We start from the raw sequence: 19,667 nt of genomic DNA, 5'->3' as shown, positions 1-19,667 counted from the left end.
TGTGTCTCATTCATGAAGTTTGTGGTCTCTTGCATGAATTTCCCGAACATATTCTCCAACTTTGATACCCTCTACTCTATTGGTTGAAGATTCACCGCTTGTTGATGATTTGGTACTGTCCTTTGGTTCGATTGATTGCCTTGATTACTCCAGGAAAAATTTGAGTGATTTCTCCATCTAGGATTGTAGATGTTGGAAAAAGGATTATTCTGGGGTCACTGATTTTCGGCCAAATAATTGACTTGCTCTAAAGATGAAGATGATGAAGCAAAGGTGTTCCCCACTTGGCAGCCAATGCTTGCACGGTTACCTACACACAAGTTACATGTTAATTGAGGTGCTTGAATAGAATTAACCTGCATACCTCCTAATTGTTTCTGAAGTGCTACTAGTTGGGCTGAAATGGTCATGTAAGCATCAACTTCATGAACACCTATAGACTTCTTCAGATGTATTCTCTTATTGGGCCTTTGATAGTTGTTACTTATCAGGACTTCAAGTAACTCATAGGCTGCTTTAGGTGTTATTTTGCAATGCTCCTCCAGATGCTACATCCACCATTTTTTGCGCATTTGGAAGCAACCCATTATAGAAGGTTTGGACTTGCATCCAAATAGGCAAAACATGGTGTGGACACTTCCTCATTAGTTCCTTATATCTTTCCCATGCTTCATATAGTGACTTATTCTCATCCTGCATAAATGATGTGATGTCATTTCTCATCTTTCCTGATTTCGCTGGTGGGAAATATATAGTTAGGAACCTTTGTGCCAATTCATTCCAAGTGGTGATTGTCCCTGTTGGTAGTGCCAATAACCATCCCTTTTCTTTATCTTTTAGTGAAAATGGAAATAATCTCAACCTGATGGCATCATCTGACACTCTGTTTGCTTTAAATGTGTCGCATATCTCGAAGAAGTTAGCAATATGTGAGTTTGGATCTTCATTTGGATTTCCCCCAAACTGTACCGACTGTTGGATCATTTGAATGATTGTCGACTTTATCTCAAAACTGTTGGCTTGAACTGGTTGCCTAGTGATACTTGGACCACTACCATCAACTGTGGGCACTGAGAATTCCCTCAAAGTTCTATCGTTCGCCATTTCTGTATGTAGTGTCTCTTCTCTCTCTCTTCATTCCCTAATAAGTCTTCCAGTTGTTCTATCTATCTCTAGATCAATGGGAACTATAGGGAGACTTCTTACTCTTCACATAAACTACAGGAGGAAGAAAAAGGAAGATCGTGAGATTACACAAACTAAAAAGAATGAACGTAAAACTAAAATTTAAAGCTTCAACTTAGCGAAAATCAGAAGAATTCAATATCAGCACAAAATCAATCCCCGGCAACAGCGCCAAAAACTTGATGTGTGATTTGACAAACATGCATATGTAGCAAGTACACTAGGCACAAAAAGTAATACAATGATGAAGCAGAGTACCGTTCCCACGAGGATTGCGTGCTAATTATTGAGTTTCTTAATTTTATTACTAATTGAAGAATACAAAAATGTTGGAATTGTGGGGGAAAGTAAAGCTAGAATTAAAACACAAAATCAAACAACTAAGATTAACACTAAACTAATCAAAACAAATTCAAAGCAATGCAAAAGAGGTTAGGGTTCGACTTCACTAGGATACTCTAGTTTAATCTACAATTTCTATTGCTTCCAAATTCACATAAAAGGATTATAAATCAAATTCCTTAAGTTGTAGAATATACGTTCTCAGGCTATATTCTCCTACCTATCCCTATTAAACTTCCGCACCCAACAAAATGAAGGTTAATAGTCAAAGTCTGTCGAGCCAAATGGAATCCTATAAAGATTTTATAGATTGCTAAACCTATCTCTAACATTTGCTTAATCTACGGTGTTTACTCTAAGAAGCTAACACATGAATCACTTCTCAGTCTCATCATGCTTAACATTCAATTGAATCAAAAGAACCAACATCCAACTGCATTAAGAATAAGAATAAACACATAATCCAAGCAATAGAACTAAAAAACAACACAAATTTACAGATTAAACCATTGTAATCCAAGTTACATCAAAACCCTAACCCAAAAGTGAGTTAGTTCATGCTCAAAATAAGGAAAAACATCACATAAACAATAAATGCGAAGTTCAACATATTAGAACTTGAACGAGGAATGAATTCTTCCCTACTTAGAGACCCAAATTCCTCAAATCTCCTTCTCCTCTTCCCCTTATCTAACAGTGTCGACCACCTCTAAAAAATGGATAAGTCTCTCTTAAATAGTTGGCCAAAAACCCTAGGAACTAATACAATACAAGCAAAACGCAACGTTTTACAAAAACAGATTTTTGCAGTTTTCGCTGCAGTGAAGAAGAATCTCGCTGCGGCATCGATTTGAATTTTGCTGAACCATCTGACCTGAGGCTAGCTTGCCGCGGCGAAGAAAGAACCTTGCCATGGCAAACTCTTGCTAAACTTTTATAAAATTACGAAACTGCCCTCCACTTGCTTCTTCGCTTGAATCTTTAATCTTCGTGATCCCCAATAGGAGCAAACTTCACAGTGCTTCCAATCAACATTAAAATTCCCCTGATTCCTAAATTTCGCTTGATTTCGAGTCCAGAAACTCATTTTCGCTCAGTTTTGCTCCAACTACACATTTTGGCCTAAAACGTAAAATAAACGAATTTAAGTAGTAATTCCGGCACAAAACTTAATAAGAAGTATCTGAAATCCTAAAAAAAGCACAAAGAAAACAGTATAATCCTAGGATTATCTGTATCCTATAAAATTTTAGTTACCCCTTATTAATTTACAAAATGACAAATAAACCTTAAAAATTTGCAAATACACCCCTAAAAAATTAAGAAACGAGCATTTAGTAGTTTTCAATTTTCATTACTCATTCATTTGTGTCCAATCACAGTCATAAATCCTTGGATATATATATATGTATGTATGTATATAAAATTAAATTTTACATCAAAGTATAGTTGTTGAATTAATTTTGGGAATTAAATTTTAGTGAACTTTATTATCGAAAAATACAAATATTACATAATAATATAATTACTAGAGTGAAAATGAAGTTTTCTGAATTTTCCCATAAGTTAATTAAATATTTAATCATTTAATTAAGTAACGTACTAATGTTCATCAATTTATCATATATAATTACTAATTTACCATAGATATGCTTAGAACTTGATAATTGAAGTAAATATTATTCAATCAAATATACTATTTTATTAAAAAATAATTCTTTTAATAACATTAAAAACTTTTAATTGGATCATAATTCCAATTATACAGTTAATTAATCAAATAATTAATGAATCTAACATATTTTGATTCTCTTAAGTCTTAATCACGCGCCCTCAAAACTTTAACATTATAGTAGGTAGTTTTGATTTTTGTATTTTAATAAATTACTAATAATTACATTATTTCGAAAAAAAATTCATACACAATTAGTAGGTGGTTTTGATTTTTATATTTTAATAAATTAACAACTAATCACTTATCTTTGATACTCGTTGAACTTCGATCCATACAATCATACTTATTAATTAATAAAAATAATTTATATAATATTATAATTACTAGAGTGAAAATGAAGTTTTTGAATTTGACCATAAGTTAAATTAACATTAACTGTGACAAAAGAATCAAATTAAATATTAATATTAAAATGATTTATGAATCTTTAATTAAATAATTAGTATGACTCTAAGTTTGTTTTATGTCATTAATTTAAGTTTGATTACAAAACACTTACCTTTCTTAATATACTATGAATTGTCATACTATAATGTTATAATTAATTAAATGTCTAATCATTTAATTAAGTAATGTACTAATTTTCATCAATTTATCATATATAATTAATTTATCATGTACTAATGTCATTAAATTTAGTTTGATTACAAAACTCTTACCTTTCTAAATATACCATAAGTTGTCATCTATAATGTTATAATTAATTAAACAATATATTAATGTTCATCAATTTATCATATATAATTACTAATTTACTATAGATATGCTTAAAACTTGATAATTAAAGTAAATATTATTCAATACAAGTAAGTGTATATATATATATATAACATCTATTATTTAATTAATTAATATAATCAACCCCACCCACTTCTTCGCCACGTCACCCACATGTCTTCATTGCATTTTAAATATTTATATGTAAAATTATATAGACCCCCCATACTTTACTGATGTTCTGTTCCAGTCTTGGTTCCATCCTGGGTACATGACCTCAATTCTTATTCTAGGTTTTGGGTCCAATTCTGGTTCCTACCCATGCAGGAACGGGAACCGGACCCATACGGTGGCGGTTCCAAAAAATTAGAATTGGAACCTACCCTATGAATAGACCTGGCAAAACAGGTGGGTGGGCCGAGTACGGTTCGGGTTATACGGGTACGGGTCATACGGGTGCGGGTCCTTATACGGGTCGATATATACGGGTCTAATATTTTGGACCCGCGGGTGGACCCGTTTTTTCTCTCTCCAGATTTTAGTTTTCTTTCACCCCAACAGTTTTCAATTATGACAATTACACCCCCAAAATTCCTACAATTTCAATTTTTAACATTTACACCCCCTAAATCAACTACTCTAAATTCAATTCAATTAAGAATATAAACAAATATGAACCAAAATAAATAAATAACACNCATGAACGAACTAAGCACATTGAGATCGATTGTCACCTTACTCGTCATCATCTCAAGCATGGCACCATTACCAAGTCGCATTTCTTTGGATTGTTTAACAAAAATTTCAGATTTTGTGGGGAGGGGAGCGGGGGTTAAAAAATTACAAAAATTAAAATGTCACAGCGAGTCCAGTGGGGCCCCTACTTGTCCCACTCTGGCTTCTTCCCTGGTGACAACTGCTTCATCCTCATTACAATTTCATAATGCGTACTTGTGTAGTGCTAAATAGCCATCATTGACTCTCTCAAAAGGCCCCATTTGTAATTTACTTCCGAAATTATCCCTCATTTTTTGGGAAAAAACAAAGTAATTTTATTGATACACTCTCTCCTTCCTTTTTCCAACTGAACCATTTAAATATTGTCTTTTTATTTGGTGTAATTTTATTTCTATATCATATATTTTTCATTACGCGATCTCCTAACAGAAGTGTAGTGATATGATCGATCCATCTACCCTCACAAGACTAAATCTCAACTACAATTTATGTTCCATCAGGCATTTGCAAATCTAGATATATATTTCCAAATAATTTCATCTTTTATTATTATTATTATTATTATTATTATCGTTTATTTCCTTTATTGTTTGAACTTGTCATTGTGTTATAGGAATGAATTAGAATTAGAATTAGTGATTTTAGTATACTATTTTGTAATTTGAATTTCATTGTATATTTGTTTTTATTTTTATCTAATTCTAATTATTTGATTAATGAATAACATGTATCTGATAAAATAAATTGACCCAAAATCCTTCAACTACGAAATTTTACTTGTTCTACTGGTCAGAGAAAAATTTCTTCTTTTGCTAGAATGTCATGCCATTTGGAAGCACTCTTGATGATAAGTAATTTGCAATATCCGCATACCAAGGTGCTTCTTCAACTCTCATCAATTTCTCATCCGGGAATGTCTCCTGATGTTGAGTTTCTCCACTTCCCTGTGCTGGTGTTCAATCCTTGATAGATGATCTACTACCACATTTTCTAACCTTTTTTTGTCTCAGATTTCCAATTCAAACTTGCAGTAGTAGGATCCATCTATTAGCCTGGTTTTGCTTCTTGCTTTCGCAATAGATGCTTGAATGCTAAGTCCAAAGACAATTACTTAGCACCTAGCAAATAAGAGCGAAATTTGTCAAATGCAAAAACAACGGCTAAGAGCTCTTTTTCAGTAGTGGTGTAATTCAACTGTGCATCGGTGAGTGTCTTGCTAGCATACTGAATTACATGCAAAACCTTGTTCTTTCTTTGTCCAAAACCATCCTAATGCAAAATCACTAGCATCACACATCAATTGAAATGGGTTCCCAATTGGGAACTGCAATAATGGGTGCAGGCATTATAATTTCTTAAGAGTTTGAAAAACAGCATGCATTCATCATCAAAATCAAAAGATGCATCTTTAATCAACAAATGCAAAGGGGTTTAGAGATTTTAGAGAAATCCTTATGAATCTTCTTAGAACCCCGCATGCCCCAGGAAACTCTGAACTACCTTGACATTTGTAGGTGGTGGCAAATTCTCAATCACTTCTATTTTGGCCGATCCACTTCAATGTCATTCTTTGAAATTCGGTGACTGAGCATTATGCTTATGAACCATGAAGTGACACTTCTCCAGTTGAGCACCAAATTTTTATCTTGACATCGCTGCAAAACAAGGGAAAGTTGTTGAAAGACAATTATCAAAAGAAGAATGAAAAACAGAGAAGTCAACCATGAAGACTTCTATGAATCACTCTACCATGTCACTGAATATCGAATCATGCATCGCCATATGTGGTCGGTGCATTGCACAACCCATAAGGTGCATTGCACAACCCATAAGGCATTCTTTTGTAAGCAAAGGTACCATAAGGACAAGTGAATGTCATCTTCTTGATCTTCAGGGGCAATGGGGATCTGATTATATCCTGAATAACCATCCAAGAAACAATAGGACGCATGCCCCGCTCGCCTTTCCAACATTGATCAATAAAAGGAAGTGGAAATGATCATTTTATTGCTTCATTTAGTCCTATAGTCGATGCACACCCTTAACCCGTGACTGTCCTAGTTGGTATCAATTCATTGCTTTCATTCTTCATTACTGTGATACCCTCTTTCTTTGGAACCACTTGCACCAGGCGACCCAAGGGCTATCTGAAATAGGGTTGATGATGCTTGCATCTAAGAGTTTTACCACTTCTCCTCACCACTTCTTCATAGAAGGATTTAATCTCCGTTGTGGGTGCACTCTAGGCTTGACATCATTTTCCATGAGTATCTTGTGCATACAAAGAGATGGAGAAATGCCTTTAATGTTGAAAGGTCCATCCAATGGCTGATTTATGTCTCTTAACACCAAATCAATCTCTTTCCTCCACTTTACTAACTTTGCATTAATGATACCCGAAAGGATTCTGATTCACCAAGATACACATAATTAAGGGGGATGCAAAGGCTTCAGTTCAAGCTTTAAAGGTTTTTCCATTCTTGCCTTTTCCTTCTCTTTTTCTATGTCAAAATCTTCAAATTATGGATCTTGGTTTGTGTATCGGTTAGAGTGCTTCCAAATACCTAGCACACTCATTCTTCTTGGTTCGTCTACCTCGGTTGTTTTGGATTGGGCAATGCAAGCTTCTAGAGGTAGTTGAGGGGTGATCTTTCGATGGATCCGCCACGTTTATCCACCAAATCCACACTAAAACATGAATAACTGATGGAAATTTCATAGCTTGAAGACATTTTAGTTACCGTTTCATCTTGGACTTTAGGATCAACTTTCCTGTTGAACATCAATCAAAGTCCTCCATGTTGCAAGGAAAGGTCTTCTCAGAATGAGCAGTATTTCCATGTCTTCTTTCATATCCAACACAACAACGTCCCAGGGAAGTGAACTTATCCACTTTAACTAGCACATCTTCAATGATACCCTGTGGATGCTTAATGGATCGACTGCGAGCTACAAGGATAGGGTTGTGGGCTTCACCTCACCAATCCCAGTTTCCTAAAAAACAGAAAAGGGTATTTGGTTAATGCTAGCACCTAAATCACATAAAACTATATCAAATGTAATATCTCCTATAACATAAGTGAAACTTGCTGGATCCTTGTGTTTTGGTGGTAACTTCTTCTACAGAATGACACTGCACTCTTCTGTAAGCATCACTATTTCACCTTTCCAGCTTCCTTTGCTTGAAAGGATTCCTTAAGGAATTTAGAATAACTTGACATCTGCGAAAGTTATGTTAATCTGCAATTTTTTAAATACATCTGGGAATTTCATAAACTACTATCTTGATTTTGCTTTCTAATCTCCTGAGAAAAGTAACATAAGGGGTATGATGTGCCAACTTCGGCGGTATCTCTGGAAAAGTAGCTTCTCTTTTGCACGTTTTCTTGATGAAGTTCATTTTCTTGGCTCTGCACTTTCTCCTTCACTATGATTTCTTCATCAACTTTTTCCTCAGATTCTCTCTCTTCTCTGAAGGGTTTCATCTTCTTCCTGATTCAGCTTCTTCTATGGCTTTCCCACTCATAACGTGATGGCATTTGCTTGTTCACGTGGGTTAGTCACCATATGGCTTGGTAAAGAACCTTGAACTCTCATTCAACTTATGAAATTTTTCCCAAATGTACTTCCAAATTTCTAATGGATGTTGCTCGGTTTCTAAAATTGGATTGTGTCCATTCATGAAGTTTGTGGTCTCTTGCATGAATTCCCAAATATATTCTCCAACTTTGATACCCTCTGCTCTATTGGTTGAAGATTCACCGCTTGTTGATGATTGGTACTGTCCTTCGGTTCAGTTGATGCCTTGATTGCTCCAGAAAAAATTTAGGTGATTTCTCCATCCGGATTGTAGGTGTTGGAAAAAAGATTATTCTAAGGTCGCTGATTTCTAGCCAAATAATGACATGCTCTAAAGATGAAGATGATGAAGCAAAGGTGTTCCACATGGCAGTCAATGATGCATGGTTACATGTAATGATTCTTTCTACTAGTATACTTTAGAACCTATACAATAAAAACATAAATACTTAGCATATGAAAAATAGTGGGTCCAAATTTTTTTCTTTACTTATAAAATATAATTCTTCACATATACAAAAATAACAAGTACAAAAACTTAGCAACAGTGGACAATAATGCCAATTCTCTCGCTTGTCGACTTCTTCCAACGCTGCTCACCTATTTCCTGCAAAACATGGAAAAACAACGGGGTGAGCACAAAAATGCTCAGTAAGTAAATCCCTTATCTCTTCTCCTTCTTTGTTTCTTACTTAATTTCTTTCTTTCTTTCGTTTTTAGTTCTTTCTCCTTTCTTTTGTTTCTAATATTACTGTTCTTTCTTTCTTCCTAATCTGCTGTTCTTCCCTTCCTCCATTCTTTCTTTTTTCTATTCTTTCTATTCTTTCTAACCATGATAGGATACATGGTAATATGCATGAATGAAATGCATGTACAATAATGCATAAAAATGCATTTTCTTTCTTCTTTTATTCTTTTCTTTCTTTCTTGTCTGCTTGTCAAGCTTTTTCTTTCTTGTTTTTTCTTTCTTTCTTCGCTTGTTCAAGCTTTCTCATTCTTTCTTATTTGTTCTTTCTTATTCTTTCTTTTCTTGTTCTTATTCTTGCTTGTTCTTTCTTTTCTTATTCTTATTCTTTCTTATCTTTGCCAATCGGACTCAGTTGATGCATGGATTTGGAACCTTGGCCGTGAGTGAGTACAATCCCATCTACATGACTCTTGCGGACGTACAAATTCTTTTCTTCTTAGGCCACTCAATTAAAGTGACGTGCATGTAGGAATTCTTCTTGTACAACCTCATCCACACTACACTCTTACGGGTCGACAATTCTTCTTCTTCTTATGTCACTTAATTAAGGTGGCGTGTATGTGGGAACTTCTTCTTAGCACTCACGGTTCCCCATCGCAACAACCTTTATTTCTTTTCTTTAACATTTTTCTTTCTTTAATCTTTAGTGCTTTTTCTTTCTTTCTCTTTATTCTTAGAGTGTTTTAGTCTTAAAATTCTTTATTTTTCTTAAGTTACTACACATATACAAATATATAGCTATGGATGGCTCATGCTTAGAATTCTTACTTAAATGCACTCATGACATGCATTTATGCAATGTTGCATAAATTAAGGTTTTACTCCTACTCATGCTTCTCTTGGTCATTTCATCAAACAATAAATGTGCATATACAAAATCTACTTTAATATAATTCTATTTGTTCTTAAACCATCAAAATAGAGAGAAAACTCCCATGTATCATCACAATCCTACACGGCAAACACTCCAAAAATTTCTTAAACTCCTCCAATTTCAACCGAATTTCAACCCATCATCATACAATCCAAAACATTCTCATACAAATATATCCAACAAAAGCATAAATAATCATCAATCTCATCTCAATTTCTCAACAATCAAACATATACATGCTAAAGAAATCTATACTCAATTGATTCTTAAACCTTAACTTGAGTTGGAATTCGAGTGGAATCTTACATTATACTTGAGTAGTCTCCACTAAAGCTCTCTACTCTTGTTGGATTCAAACCTTCTCTTAACCCTAAGCATAAACTTAATAGAATCAACTTCTAACACAATAAAATCTTATATATAGAGCAAGAATTCTTACCTCTGTTGACCTAGGATCAAAACCTCATTAAAATCCACTCAAAAGCCCTAAAAAATCCTTGGAAAATTGAGTGAAAATTTGAGAGAAAATGGAGAAGGAAAGCGGCAGTGGAAGGAGAGAAATAAGGGTTTCAAACCCTTAATATCTTATTTTATAAACATACTTTCCCATTTTGCCCTTACACTTTCTTAGAAATTCCATCTATGTCCCTTAGTCAATTACCCTAATGCCCTCATTTTTATTGCATTTTACATGAAATTCTCTCTCTTTTCACTCCCCACTTTTTCAACTAATTCTGAGTGAAAAGATCATTTTATCCTTAATGCAAGTTTTAAGGCATTTTCTTCATATTCTCTTAAAATAACTTTAACAAAAATCAAATAAGGGCTATAAAAACAAAAATTAAATTACATACCTCCATGTGGGCATTACATTACGTGCACACAAGTCACATGTTAATTGAGGTGCTTGAATAGAATTAACCGACATACCTCCTAATTGTTTCTGAAGTGCTACTAGTTGGGTTGAAATGGCCATGTAAGCGTCAACTTCATAAACACCCATAGACTTTTTCGAATGTATTCTCTCATTGGGTCTCTGATAGTTGTTACTTGCCAGGACTTCAAGTAACTCATAGGCTGCTTCAGGTGCCTTATTTTGCAATACTCCTCCAGATGCTACATCCACCATTGTTTGCACATTTGGAAGCAACCCATTATAAAAGGTTTGGACTTGCATCCAAACAGGCAAACCATGGTGTGGACACTTCCTCATTAGTTCCTTATATTTTTCTTATGCTTCATATAGTGACTCGTTCTCATCCTTCATAAATGATGTGATGTCGTTTCTCATCTTTGCTGATTTCGTTGGTGGGAAATATTTAGTTAGGAACCTTTGTGCCAATTCATTCCAGGTGGTGATTGTTCCTGCTGGTAGTGCCAATAATCATCTCTAGATCAATGGGAACTACATGGAGGCTTCTTACTCTTCGCATAAACTATAAAAGGAAGAAAATGAAATGTCGTGAGATTACACAAACTAAAAAGAATGAAAGTAAAACTAAAGGTAAAACTGAAATTTAAAGCTTCAACTTAGCAAAAATTAGAAGAATTCAATATCAGCACAAAATCAATCCTCGGCAACGGCGCCAAAACCTTGATGCGTGATTCGACAAACATGCATATGTAGCAAGTGCACTAGTCACAAAAAGTAATACAATGATGAAGTAGAGTACCGTTCCCACAACGATTGTGTGCTAATTACCGAGTTTCCTAATTCTATTACTAATTAAAGAATACAAAAATGTTGGAATTGCGGGGCAAAGTAAAGCTAGAATTAAAACACAAAATCAAATAACTAAGATTAACACTTAAGTAATCAACACAAATTCAAATGAAGGCAAAAGAGGTTAGGGTTCGACTTCACTAGGATACTCTAGTTTAACCTACAATTTCTATTGCTTCCCAATTCACATGCAAGGATTATAAATCGAATTCCTTAAGTTGTAGAATATAGCCTGAATACCTTCTCAGGCTATATTCTCCTACCTATCCCTATTAAACTTCCGCACCCAACAAAAGGAAGGTTAGTAGTTCAAAGTCTATCAAGCCAAATGGAATCCCATAAAGATTTCATAGATTGCTAAACCTATCTCTAGCATTTGCTTAATCTACGGTGTTTACCCTAAGAAGCTAGCACATGAATCACTTCTCAATCTAATCATGCTCAACATTCAATTGAATCAAAAGAAACCAACATCCAACTACATTAAGAACAAGAATAAACACATAATCCAAGCAATAGAACCCAGAAACAACACAAATTTATAGACTAAACCATTGTAATCCAAGTTACATCAAAACCCTAACCCAAAAGTGAGTTAGTTCATGCTCAAAATAAAGAAAAACATCACAAAAACTATAAATGCGGAGTTCAACATATTAAAAATTGAAAGAGGAATGAATTCTTCCCTATTTTGGAGACCCAAATTCCTCAAATCTCCTTTTCCTCTTCCCCTTATCTAAAAATGTCGACCTCCCTCAAAAACTGAACTAAGTCTCTCTTAAATAGTTGGCCAAAAACCCTAGGAACTAATACAATACAAGTAAAACGCAACGTTTTACAAAAACAGATTTTTGTAGTTTTCGCCGTAGTGAAGAAGAATCTCACCACAGCATTGATTTGAATTTTGCTAAACCATCCAACCCGAGGCTAGCTTGCCACGACGAAGAAAAAACCTTGCCGCAGCGAACTCTTGTCGAACTTTTCTGAAATTATGAAACTGCCCTCTGCTTACTTCTTCGCTTGAGTTTTCGATCTTTGTGATCCCCAATAGGAACAAACTTCACAATGCTTCCAATCAGTATTAGAATTCCCTCGATTCAGGAATTTCACATGATTCTGGGTCTAGAAACTCATTTTCGCTTGGTTTTGCTCCAAATGCATGTTTTGGCCTGAAACGTAAAATATACGAATTTAAGTAGTAATTTTTGCACAAAACTTAATAATGAGTATCCGAAATCTTACAAAAAGCATAAAGAAAATAGTATAATCCTAGGATTATCACACCCTACAAAGATGAGTCTCGAGGGGTCAGTTACCATGGCCTCTTTATACGGCATCCGCGACATCTCGAAATGTCCCGAGAGTCATCGTAGAAAATCACCAAAGACAAGCTTGTGATCATGTCACACGTTCAGAATCGATCCCCAATTGTGCCATTCCATCCAGGGATAGATTCCACCTCACGATAGACGGCCATGAGGTGCAGGTACTAATCCACAACTGGAGATTGCCCGTGATCAACTCACCCATAACGACGCCTAGCAGGAGACTCTTCAGAGTGATTATCCACTACACATGAATGGCAACATACGAGGAAATGTATTTCATAGATTGGGAGAAGGAAGACGCCATCAAAACCTGTGAGGTAGCTACCCCCGTCACAAAGAAGCGACCTTCGAAAATCACAAGTAGCAAACAGAGATTGCAAAAAGCAGTTTCCCAATTGGGCAACAACTAGAAGATCTTAGGCGAGCACTAGACAAGCTTTGCACAAGGTAAGAGGAAATAATCATTGGGCATAGAGGGTCCCCATTTTCTCCAGAGATCATTTATGAGCCACTTCCCCCCAGATTCAGGATACTTGATGTCAAGATCTTTGATGGTTATGGCAACCCCCAAGACCATCTTAATGTATTCAACGACCTGATGGAATTGTACTAGGTCTCTGACTTTTCCAAATGACATTGTCTGGCGATAACCCTACGTAAGGGAGCAAAAAGATACGCCAGGTCACTGCCCACAGGATCAATCACGTCATGGTGACAATTAAGTACACAATTTCTTAGACACTTCCAAGCGAATAGAAAATTTTCCATGCCGCTAAGTTATCTTAACAATATTCGCCAACACAAGGGAGAGAGTTGAAATCCTACCTATAGTGGTTTAACTATGAGCTGAGTTGAGTGGGGAGGCCTGAGTAATCAATACGAACACTAATTATAGCAGGAGTCCATCCACAAATTGTGGAAAGATTGGTAAGCTGAGGACCATGTGTCTTTAGCTTAATTCTACCAAATGGCAGAAAATACCTCAAGATCGAGAATTGGTTGCTACACTGCAAGGTTGCGTTCCCAATGTTGCAATCAGAATTCGTATCCGAATTTGCGACCACTCGGAGGAAAGAAAGAGGATCGTTGTCTCACAAAAATGCGAAGATAATCAGAGAGAAACATACAAAAGCCTCGGTAGATTTCAAGAAGAACCCCGCTCCGCTCCCTCACCTACATCACACGCCTTTGGCCACATCAGTGGAAGAAATATTATTGGTCACAGATAAAGTCGAGCTGCTGCCAAAGCCCATAGAGATAAAAACACCTTGAGAAAGGTGTAATCCAAAAAAGTACTCCAGATATCATTGAGATATTGGACATACCACCAAAGAATGCTCTGCGTTGAAAAACGCATCGAAGACATCATCCGTAGGGGTCATTTAAAAGAGTATGTGAAAGACCAAGTGAGCTTTAAGGTGGATCACAAGTTCAACAGCAGCCTAATGCGTTGCGACCTGAAATGCCAAATGAAGACAGTATCATTCGTGTCATCTTTAGTGGACCCCATATAGGAGGTAATTCACGTCACTCCTTAAACCTATATGCTTAAGAGGAATGATTAAACATACATGAACAACCTAAGGCTACGACATAACAAGTGTAAGCGAGATAATGATAAACATAATGTCATAAAAGAGGAAGATGCAAGGTGGGTCCACCATCCTCACGATGATGTCTTGGTCATAACAACTCACGTGGGGAATCATGAAGTCCATAGAATACTCATGCATAATGGAAGTGCTTTAAATATCCTATATTTCCCACCTTTGACAAATGGGCTTAAAAGATAGTGTTCTGAAACCAATTGTGACCCTGTTTGATGAGTTCACTAAGGATCATATATAATACCCCACGGCCTAATCTTGCTCCTCATCACATTAGGAGAGGAACATCATGCAACAACAATGGCAATTTCTTGGTGGTAAATTGCTTGTCCAGATTCAATATAATAGTTAGGCGACCACTGTTGTGGAACTTGAAGGCTACGACCTCAATATACCACTAGGCAATCAAGTTCCCTACACCTTGGGGGGTATAATATGTTAAAGCTTCCCAACAAGATTCTCGAGAGTGCTACAATAAAGCAGTACAAATCGATTCCCATGGATATTAATCCCAAACGTGGATGATCATCAATGGTGATTCTCATCCAGAAACAGAGGACGTTATCGACCAACAAATCGTTGAAGGGGCAACTCCTAGTAGGCCAGTCGAGAAATATTTAACTAAGATCACAATTGAGGAAAGCAACCTTGCACACTTTACAAGTTGGAAGCGATCTTAATGGATTAATTGTGAAAGAATTAGTCAACTTCCTAAAGGAAAACCAGGACGTCCTTATCTGGACTCATAGCAACATGGTGGGTATCAAACCTAAAGTCATGTGTCACTGTTTGAATGCTGACCTTGACAAACGACTTATTCGCCAAAAGAGATGAGCTATGATCTAGAGTGCAATGAAGTTCTGAAAAGTGAGGTTGACAAGTTCTTGTCTATAGGATTTATCTAAGAAGCTTACTACCCACAATGGGTCGCGAACCCTGTATTGGTAAAGAAGCCAAATGGCAAATGGTAGACATGTGTGGATTTCACATATCTAAATCAAGCATATCGAAAAGATGCCTTCCCATTACCAAGAATAGACCAATTGGTTGATGCAACCTCTAGCCACGAACTGTTCAGCTTCATGAACACATATTCAAGCTATAACTGAATCCCCATGTATGGCCTCAACAAAGATCATACTTCATTTATTACTGACTATGGGCTATATTGTTACACAGTCATGCCTTTTGGCCTAAAAAATGCCAGAGTCACCTATCAACGACAAGTGAATCATATGTTCACTGAGCAGATAGGGAAAACTATGGAAGTATATGTTAGAGTAGGTGCCCCAGAGCCAATCATATTGTTGTATACTGACTCTATGTATCATGATTATTCAATCTATAAAAGGCATCGTTTATATTATGTAAAGCATGTTTCATATGTATGTATTAATATATGCCTTTAGAGTGGTTGAACCATGATGAGGGAATCAAGTAGTGATAAGTCTTGATTATGAGATCCCTATGATCACTTATGGTAGCCATTCTAAAAACACCCGTAGCCCTAGTATTATCCTGACTTAGGACACATATAATATGGTAAGGCTGTCATAGCATTGAATTACCCTACTGGAAGGTAGTGACAGATTTTGCATTTCAAAGTTGTTTGGTGACAACTTGGTGTGACGCATGGGTGCTTGTTATTTATGAGTTCACCAGATTGGCCCATTAAAGGATTCCATATAGATGGTAACCCCAATATCCATGGAATACATCCTCTAATAGATGGTAGTGCATGTGGTCCTTAGACTTGAGAACACCAGAGCATTGTATGTAACTATGGGTGTAGTTTGACACTAGGCACCCGTAATCCTATATAGGGTTATCAATATGGTAGTGATTAGCTGCATTGAGAAATACATCATGGCTATGGTGGGTTGAAAAAGGATTCATCACTCTTGTGTACAAGAGAAATTATCTCAATGAGATATTCAATAATAGGCAACGACCTTGAATCTATGGCCATAGTGGAATCGAGTTGGTGCTCGGTTGGTTGATTAGTCTAATAACCAAATCTAAATATGTCAAGTTGTTTTACACTTGAAGCTGACATTATTTCTATGCTTTAAACCTTGATCAGATAATAGATAATGAAAAGATTTGATTGCATGGTAACCACACTATTGACAGGTAGCGAATACGTTGAATCTAAATCTGTCGAGTGGCCATGATGTCTTGCTAGAGACCAATATTTGTCTATGTGTAATAAGATGATCAATAGGGTGTTGATAGCGATATTACTTACTACCAACATGATGAGGAGCCTACAGGTTACACTTAAAAGATAATTTAAAGAAGATAATGAGTAAGGGGCATTTTCGTCATTTATAGATGAAGGGGTATTTTAGTAAATCTTATGGAGCAATTAAATTTGCTCGAAAGGTTGTTGTTTGGATCCAATCCCATATTAGATTTAATATGTAAGATTGATTATTTATTTAAATATATATATTGTCGTATATACATTGTAAATAATAAAACGTCATTATATATATATTGGTGTATATATGTTTTAAATACTGAAAAAATCATTATTAGATGAATAAAATAATAACCTGGTTAGTGGATTTGTTCGGAAATCATGGAAACTAATTATTTAATTAGTGAAAGGGTATATTGGTAATATACTTAATTAGGGAAATTAGGGTGTGCCCATTAAAAAGGCACTTTTCCCCAAAATTCCCAATTTAGCTCCTTCATTGCCGCCCAAGAGAAAAACCTTGACATAATTTTCTCTCTTCAGTTTTCTTACTACCTTCTTTTTTAAACATTACAAATCAAACTAGCAAGTGATTGTGTTGATTCTTGCCTTTGTGTGGATATCGTGGGTTCACTTCTATCCTTCAAGTGTGAGCGTTTTTCAACGATAAAGCGGTGGAGCCATCAACGTGGGCAAGAATCTAAAACCTTGGATGTTCTATAACATGTAAACAATGTATTTCCACATCTGGATTTTGGAGCTTTAAGTTTTAATCGGTAAATTTTTGTTTTCTGCTGCCTATTTCTTTGATTAAATCCTAACAGTAGTATCAAAGCCTCTTATATAAGATTATGATATTTAATCATTGCTGGAAAACATGTGATTTGATGATTACATGTTTTGGGTTTTAATTTGATTGATTTGGATTTGGATTAAAATGTATATTGTTGTGTTGATGGGATTATTGAAATCTGTTGTGATTGGGTTGATTTTTGTTGAAATTAGAGTAATTTTGAAACCCTAGATGCACCACCATGTGTGGTGGTGCTAGTTGCCGTGCGTGGTACTGCACGACAGCACCATGACCCAAAGTAGCAGCAACGCCCATGTGTAGTAAACCGCGCACGCGCCAATGAGCAGTTGCTATGTGCTTTCCACATAGTAGCTGCCTGCTGTAGTGCATGGAGGAGAGGATGAAAAAACACACAACCCTGGCCAATACCCATCAGGGTGTGTGTGCTAAGGCACACAACCACTATCTCTAACAACCCTAGTTGAAAAATGCAGGACTGTTGTCACTTTCACTATAATGTTGCTATGTACAGTGGCTACCCATGGCTGATCGTTGCTGCAAATGGCCCAACCTTCTTGGCTATATGTTTAACAATGTAGCCTTGACCTTCTCTTTGTGTTTTCACACAAGTGTTTGACCAGTTGTGCATTTTTATGCACAACTATCCTATTCTGGATAGCCTGTGATTTTCCTCCGGGGAAATCGCTCTTATTTACACAATGGTGCTTATTCTTTAGCGATTCAAAAACTCACGTGTTGTTGCATGTGTGAGGATCACTTCAGCGGGTTTACATTAGTTTTTGGACTTCTGTAACATGGGGATTTAGTTTATTTATAGTCAGTCGATGCTAGCGCATGTTAATTCGCTGTAGGTTCATAAATAGGTCATAACGAATTCAATAGTGAGTCAATTGACTCACGGTTTGCACCACAGGATTGCTGACATGTTGGTGCATGTTTAGCAAGTCTTTAACATTACTGCCTATATGCGTCGATGCGCACAAAACCGATGTTTTGGGCAACTTATGCATTGGTGTAGGTGGGCTTCATTTTGCACTATTTTTGGCATTGTTGTGCATTGATGTTGGTCCAAAACTTAATATATTGTTGTTGCATATTATAATCATTTTGGAGGCCCAACAACAAGGGAATTGAATGAAAGGTTTACAATTTGTTGGGTTTGAATACAACAAGGAATAACATCAAGGGGTAATTATAATTTACCAAGTGATAAAAAATTGTAGTATTTGATTGATTGTTATATGCATATTCTTGAGATGAAATTGCATGGTGTTGGTTGCATTTACCTTTTGACCTAGTTAAATTTGAGGATTGTAATTTCAAATTTAAGTAAGGCATGCATGCCTTGCCTTTCTTTTAATCTCTTGTATTTCTCTCTCTCATCTTACTCCCATTGAATGTAAATCGAGGTTTCTCTTTATTGATGTGAAAGTTAAATTAGAATTTATTTTAATTTAATATAATGATCAAGGAGAAGAAGCATTGGATTGAAGAAGGCGGGTTTTTAAATTGAAAGTCCTCTAGTAATTTAATTACCCAGGTTGACATACAAATTCCATAGGGCTCGAGGAAATTGGTTTAGTTAAGGCAATGCACCAACACGTTTATCTTTATTGCTTAGTTTGCATGCTAAGGTTGAATGTTATGGATATAACATGTTAACAAAGATAACAAAATGATGAGAGCAAAACCAAAAGCAAAACCCTCATAAAAGGATATTAAGTCTATGATTAATGCCTTCCAACATCATGGGCTTAGTCAAACTATCGATCGTTGTAACCTTTTCGATCAACGAAGGGTATGCGTCTATCAATGGGAGGCTAAGTTGCATTGGAGTTTTTCCTTAATGATATTGGGCAAGACTTAACTATTAGTTTGGCTTGTTCGATCAATGAAGGTTGAAAACGTACTAGAGGCACTCGTAAAGAAGTTTAATTTTACAATGCACGGGATGATATGTAGTATCTAATCTACGGATCCAAGAGTTGCACTTGAAGTCAATGGTCAGTGCCATTGGATTGTGTAATTGGTTTGTTTGCCCAATTTATATTTGAGGATTAATGATTGGTGCCAT

General features: G+C 35.9%; 1 non-coding gene across 1 annotated transcript; it reads left to right on the top strand.

Annotated features, from left to right (window-relative positions):
* The first annotated feature begins 619 nt into the window (after positions 1-619).
* LOC116109376 lies at positions 620-726 on the top strand. Its single transcript, XR_004124760.1, has one exon. It is a non-coding gene; the product is annotated as a small nucleolar RNA R71 (small nucleolar RNA).
* Positions 727-19,667: the final 18,941 nt, after the last annotated feature.

The sequence above is a fragment of the Pistacia vera genome, unplaced genomic scaffold (assembly GCF_008641045.1).
Source record: "Pistacia vera cultivar Batoury unplaced genomic scaffold, PisVer_v2 Contig578, whole genome shotgun sequence".
In the NCBI taxonomy this organism is placed as follows: domain Eukaryota; kingdom Viridiplantae; phylum Streptophyta; class Magnoliopsida; order Sapindales; family Anacardiaceae; genus Pistacia; species Pistacia vera.
Note: the sequence above shows the minus strand (reverse complement) of the source record. Positions and strands in the feature narration are given on the sequence as shown.